General features: G+C 47.8%; 1 protein-coding gene across 5 annotated transcripts in view; it reads right to left on the reverse strand.

The window, feature by feature from the left end:
- SPTAN1 (spectrin alpha, non-erythrocytic 1) overlaps positions 1–276 on the reverse strand; it is a 59,573-nt gene extending 59,297 nt beyond the window's left edge. For all 5 annotated transcript variants that reach the window (XM_079791252.1, XM_079791251.1, XM_079791250.1 and 2 more), the window contains exon 1: positions 117–276. The gene's annotated coding sequence lies outside the window, so the exon portion shown is untranslated. The remainder of the gene's footprint in view (positions 1–116) is intronic.
- Positions 277–7,049: the final 6,773 nt, after the last annotated feature.

Below are 7,049 nucleotides of genomic sequence, written 5' to 3' on the forward strand. Positions count from 1 at the left end.
GGCTCACCTGTCCGCGCGCGGGCCCCGCCCCTCCCCGGGGGCGACCCGGCTCCCCGTCCAGGGGTCGGCTGCCCTCGGCCCCGCCGCCGCCCGGGCTCCCCCTCTCCCCTTCTCACCGGCTCCTGCGGGTGAGGGCAGCGAGTGCGTGGGGCTGGGGGGTGGGGGTTGCTGAGAGACCGACGCGCCTCCGGGGCCTCCGCTCCTCGCCGTTCGCTCCGCAGCGGAGAGTGGCGGCGGCGCGCGCGCCCCGCCTCTTTTATAGGCGGCCACGCGCGTTCCGGCCGCGGGCGGGCGCGAGCGCGAGGGGCGGGGGCGAGCGCCGCCGGAGCCGAGGGGGCGGGGCTCCCGCCGGCTCGCCTTCCGATCGCTCGACGGAAAGGGCCGAGTGCTCCCGGAAGGAGCCGAAGCGGCGGTGCAGGGGAAAAGTCGATTGCGGGCGTGCAACGGACTATGGGGGAGGAGGAGGCCCGCCAGGGGAGGGGGTCGGTGGTGCAATAGAGCCGCTGCTTCCGCCCCGGCTGCCCGAGAGGCTCCAACCGCCCGCCGTGCCCGCAGCTTGGATCCTCCAATCCCGCCCGTCCCCGCCCTGCAGAGATTCTCTGCACCCCACCCTCCACCCTCCGCCCCTGGGAGCCCTTCCAGGACTGCAGCGAAGGGCGGGGCAGGGGCGATCGCCGCAGTCTGGCTGGGGATGCTGCGCCCCGGCCGGAAAAACGCCCAGCCCCGGAGGATGAGGTCACCGTGAGCTTCTCTTCCTCTTGCCCACTTTCCCGGGCCACGTCTGGAGCCGCGGACTCGAGTCAACCTATGCTGCTGGGGTCTGGGGTTTGGGGTCAGAGACGGAGGATGGTTTAGGCGGGCTCCGGGTTTGAGGAGGCGGTAAGAAAAGGCCAAATCCGACAATAAAACATAAAGTCGACTCATTTGGAATTAAAGTGTCATTCAGGATTTGGAGAGTTAATAATTTATTATATTCTCACATAAAAAGCTTTCTCACGGGTCACCAGGAGAATAGGATGCATTTAGTCGTTATTTTCTAAACAAGGCATTCAGGTTCTTCCTGCCACAATTAATTGAATTTTTCTCATGAACCGACACTATGCTAAGCATTGCATGTGTCACCTTACTTTCTTTAAATCTTTGCAGTAATTTTATGAGATCGGTATTGTTTCCACCATTTTGCAAATGAGCACGCTGACATGGAAGCTAGGTGTCTCACCCGGTCCGGTAGGTAGGTCAGGCAGCTAGCAAGAGGAAAAGCTGATTTGAATCAAGAGGCAGAACCTTCTCTTACACAGTCTGCGTTATATACTGCCTTCCCATAGGAAAGGGGGGCATTGTGATGGTGGATGCTGGGGTGTGGAAACAAGAAAAATAAGAGGACTTCTGGAATTTCTGTTCTTTACAGTCTTGGCAGTTGGAGGGCCAGGCTCTAACCTCTAGCCTGAGCCCTGGGTTAGGACGCCCTTTCCCCACCCCCACTGGGTGACAGCTGGACCGCAGCCATTGGGAGTAGCGTCTCATTCCTGTGCAGTCAAGCAGACCAGGAGCTCTGCAGCTCAGGAAGGCCTCAGCCTCCCAGTTACCAAGCAGCCCTCCTCGTTACATAAATATAAAGGCACTGGGCCCAGCACCAGAACTTGGGCTCAGGCCCGGCCCGAGCTCCCTGGTCCTCTGCAGTCCGGCTTCTTCCCCTGTGCCTGGGATCTGCAGTCTGGTTTCTAAGCAGCCCTGGCTGTAGCCGTGATAGTGAGGAAAAATCCTCTTCCCATACTCCATCTGAGCGGAGAGGAGAGGAAAGGAGGGACCACACCCAAGCAGCAGCTTTACAGAATCTGGAGGAAAAACGTAAGAAAAACGTAGGAACCAGGAGGCATTTCCTGCAATCTTCTATGGAGAAAACAGGACCTAGTCACTCCTCCGTGGCTGTGCGTTTCTGGGAGCAGCTGATGGCATTCACAGCCTCTTCTTCCGCGGGTAGCCGCAAAAAAACACTCAGCTCCGAGTGCAAAATGGCTAACGATCACAGCTCTCCAAAACTTCCAAGACCTGTTCCAGCAAAAGAACAGGTCTCAAGGCCATGGGCAGAAGCTATAAAAGGGTTTTTCTTTTTCTTTTTTTTCTTTTTGTTAATCCTCACCCGAGGATATTTTTTCCATTGCTTTTTCAGAGAGAATGGAAGGGAGGGAGAGAAGGAGAGAGGAACATCAGTGTAAGAGACACATCAGTTGGTTGCCTGCGTATGAGCCCCCGAAACCCAGATACGTGCTGTGCCCTTGATCAGGAATCGAACCCAAGACCCTTTGGTGCTAGGGCTGACGCTCTAACCACTTAGCCAATGGGCCAGGGCAGGAGGATTTTTTTTAAAAACCATTCTGGCCACATAGTGAAATGGAGGGTTTCCTGTTTTTGCCAGCTGCAAAACAGACTGGAGGCCTTAGAGAGAGGTACTGTATTGATACAGAAACTAAAATCTGATTAATTGATCCTTTGATCTGAGACCTGGCCCAAAACATTATCTCTCTACCTCCCACTCACCCACCCACCCCATTCAGCATTTGGCACTGACCTAAGCCATTTTAAAGAAACCTTTCTTCAGGTGTTCTATTGTCTGCCTACCCCACCTCCCACCAATTTCACCAGATGCCTAACACTGCTAGGTGTGGGAGGAGGGAGATGACAGAGCAGATAATGGCACTCTTTGTTGTCTGAGAGACACTCATTCAGAAAAAAAACAAACCACAGGACAGTAGCAGCTTAACCAATCAACTCCTTAGGCACAGAGTTCCTGGCCTCCTGAAAAGTAGGGAGTAGGACTGAATTTTAAGCTCCTTTTTCTATTTCAGCTGTTCCCTGAAGAGTTGACATGTGCCCTAAGCTTAGGCATCTCTGTAGTCCCAATACCACCTTTTCTACCTTTTCAAGTTGCTCAAGTGGTCAACCATCGGGAAATACGCTAAACATGATGATTTTTTCACATGTCTGGCCATGGAAAGTTACTTGCCCACCTCCCTGGGAAAGTCAAGTCTCAAGTCTCTCTCTCTCTCTCTCTCCTCTCTCTCTCTCTCTCTCTCTCTCTCTCTCTCTCTCTCTCTCTCTCTCTCACACACACACACACATATGCACACAAACATACACACAGATACCCCAAGCACCAGTACTCCCACTATTTTTGGTCCCAACAAGGGAGTCCTACTGGCAAGTGAACTGCACTTCCTCCCAGATGACAATCTGGGCTGGCAAGGAACAGCACAGAGCTTCAAATCAGTGACTGGCCCGGCCCGGCATGGCTCAGTGGTTGAGCATCGACCTATGAACAAGGAGGTCATAGTTCAATTCCTGGTCAGGGCACATGCCTGGGTTGCAGGCTCGATCCCCAGTATGGGGCATGCAGGAGGTGCCAATCAATGATTCTCTCTCTCTCCCTCTCCTTTCCTCTCTGAATCAATTACACACATACACACACATATGCCTAGGTACTTATTCACCTGGCCAGTGTTTCTAAGTGGTTAGAGCATCAGCCCGTGGACCAAAGGCCTGTTAAGGGCATGTTACCTGGGTGGGAGGCAACCAATCAATGTCTCTCTCCTCCCCTTCCCTCCCTCCCTTCCACTCTGAAAAAAATTTTTTAAAAATCAATGGAAAAATATCTTTGGGTGAGGATTTACAAATATATATATATATATATATATATATATATATATATATATATATATATGAATGTTAATAATTATAAAAAATTAGAAGCAACTGGTCACCAACTGAAAAATGGTTCATTCTGATTCTTAAGTTCAAGACTATATTGGTGATTACGGTTCATACTGATTGACTTGAAAACTATTTGAGATACCACTGAAAGATAGCAGGTGATAGAACAACATGGGAACTGGGTTGACTTAAAAGCTGTATTCGTATATCTGTGTATTTGTGTATGTGCAGGGAGATGTTCATAGAGGGTACCTAGAATAAAGGGATTTTTGGACTTTTTTGCTCTTTTAAATTTTTTTAAATATATTTAAGTATCTGAATCAAATACTCTCTTCAAGGTGCTTTCTCGCCCACCATAACCTCCAAGTAAAGCAGTTCAAAAAGTGTATTCCCAGAAATACTGGGCCTAAGAGAAGCTATGGGAACAGGAGTTTCATGTTCAGTAACTCTTCCAACTCTTGGTGGTTAGCAATTCAAAGCAACAGTTATGACACCAAAAAATCTTGCAAGAAAAAAGTATTTTTTCCTTTGATTTAGAAGGAAAACATTTTATTATGGAAGATTTGTAACAATAGTACAATGAACCTCCATATGCCCATCACCACCTTCAACAATTATCAACACTGCCCTTATTTCATCTATTTTTAAAATATATTTTATTGATTTTTTTACAGAGAGGAAGGGAGAGGCAGAGAGTTAGAAACATAGATGAGACAGAAACATCTATCAGCTGCCTCCTGCACACCTCCTACTGGGGATGTGCCCGCAACCAAGGTACATGCTCTTGACCAGAATCAAACCTGGGACCCTTCAGTCCGCAGGCCAATGCTCTATCCACTGAGCCAAACCGGTTAGGGCTTCTTATTTCATCTATTACTTCACCTCGTTGACCTTGAACACAGAACATAGTTCCCAATCTTCTTTGATCACTGAACTTGTTTTTAGGATCCTGCAGAAAAATTCTCTGGGAAAAGCTGCTCTAAGTGAAACGGATCTGTCTTCTGAGCTCCCATCACTTTTAGCTCAAACCATCGAGCCCTCAAAGTCCATAAATCAGTCTCCACTGAATTAACATTCCATTCTCCAAGTCACTACTTCACTTTCAGTAGGAAGCACCTTGTAAAACCTGTTTGCAGTCAACGCTCCACGGGGTGATGATAGCTTCGAGGTAACCTTCACTGGATTCTAGAGCTGGACTTTGTCACCTCATTAGACTGTAAGCCTGCTTTTTGTTTGTTTTGGCGGGGTGGGGGAAGATTCTCTTTAAACTTTGAAATAATTTCACATTTACAGAAAAGTTACAGAATAACATGAAATCTCATACCCTACACGCAGATTCCCCAATTTGTTAACATTTGACCACGTCCTTTATTATTCGATGCATTATATACTTACGTGTACACACACACACACACACACACACACACACACACACACACACACACCCCTAGGCACTTCTTCACCTCCTGTCCGAAATGATTTGAGAGTAAGTTGCAGATATCATGCCCATTTACCTCAAGTACTTCATGTTTATTTCTGAAGAACAAAAACATTTTTATAAGCAGAGCACAATAATAGAAGTCAGGAAATTAATGTTGACATAATATTACCTAACATGTATAGACCTTATTCAAGTTTTGCTATTGTCCCAATGTCCTTTATAGGACAAACACACAAGGAGGTATTTTTCTGGTCCAGAATCACAGAGTACATTTAGTGTAATTGTCCTGAAGGCGCTAAGAAAAAAATGCTTCTTGAATACGTCATCTGTATAAAGTAATTACTTTTTTAGAAGGAAAGCCTGGCTGTAACCTAGGGGATAAATTCCTTTAAAACTGGTGTTTTTGTAAATTCATCACACGGCCTGAGACTACAGCTCTCGTCTGCTTTCTGTAGGTCCACAGGAAATCAGTATCAGAAATTCACTAGGTGGAACAGACAAAAGGGGATGAATTTACAGGCCCGATAAGGCACCTGTGTGAAGCTCTGGGGCTCTTTGGGGTGTCCCAGCACTGAGATAGAAGACATCCAAACTTCATTATGTCACTGCTATCTTCAGAGGAAGCTTGAGAAGTGGGGGGAAGCTCTCAGTGCCTGGGTGAAAAGCCCCAGAACTCCATTCCTCTATTCAAGGGATGTGTAGGGTTTTGAATTTTCAGTTCATCATCACATTTGCTTTAAAATGATGTAGGACAGGGGAGAAAATAAAATAAAATAATGTAGGACAATGCCATACCAACAATATGGGCACTCTGCCTGAGAAATGAGGTCAAGCCTGCAAGGAAGCAAGCAGGCAAGTGAGTACTTGAATTTAACAACAGAATGCAGTCCTCCAGTATTCTACTCTAAGGAATCTGATGCTACTACCCATCAGGAGTTGCATCTATTGGCAGTCACTATCCCTGAAGGTGACACCATCAGGGAGTATCAAAAACCTGGCCTCCCAAATGCCCTCTTCTTGGTTTTCCATCAAGAACCCATTAGGAATACCAAGCATTGAATGACATGTGCAAGACGTTGTTCAACAGGTCCAGAGGCAGAACACTCAAATAGCAGACGTGTTCTCTATGGAGAAGTGTTCTCTATGGAGAAGTGTTCTCTATGGAGAAGTGTTCTTTATGGAGTGGTACAAATTCCAAGTAGCGGAGACCTTGGGAATCAGGTTGTCCGTTGCCTTTTCACGTTTCATTTTTGGGATAGGAACTTTTCCACACATAGCCTAACAGAGAACCCCAACACACCTAGCACAGAGTGTGGCAGCCCTAACCGGTTTGGCTCAGTGGATAGAGCGTCAGCCTGCGGACTCAAGGGTCCCAGGTTTGATTCCGGTCAAGGGCATGTACCTTGGTTGCGGGTGCATCCCCAGGAGGGGGTGTGCAGGAGGCAGCTGATCGATGTTTCTCTCTTATCGATGTTTCTAACTCTCTATCCCTCTCCCTTCCTCTCTTTAAAAAATCAATAAAATATATTTTAAAACAAAAAACAAAAAACTAAACAAAAAAACAAAAACAAAAACAGGCTGTGGCAGAGAGGAACCGGAGCTCCATCAGGGCCCCACTAAGAGGTGCAAAATGTGAGCTGCATAAAGAACTTCAGCTGCACCATTCGCCTGCTGGTGTCACAGATTTTCAGTTACGAACAGGACAATTTCCCAGCAGATGGCAGTGGTATCTTAAAGAAAGGGATGCCCTTTGAAACTTTGCATAAAAGCCTCCATGTGCTGACTAACTACAGGGCCGAGCGCCATCCACGCAACACCCCGCAGTCCCTGCTTCCCAACCTGTTCCCTGCCATGATGCTTAGAAGATGCTGCTAACTGTACCGTACAGGTAAAGAGGGGA

This window comes from Cnephaeus nilssonii (assembly GCF_951640355.1).
Source record: "Cnephaeus nilssonii genome assembly, chromosome: 14".
Lineage (NCBI taxonomy): Eukaryota > Metazoa > Chordata > Mammalia > Chiroptera > Vespertilionidae > Cnephaeus > Cnephaeus nilssonii.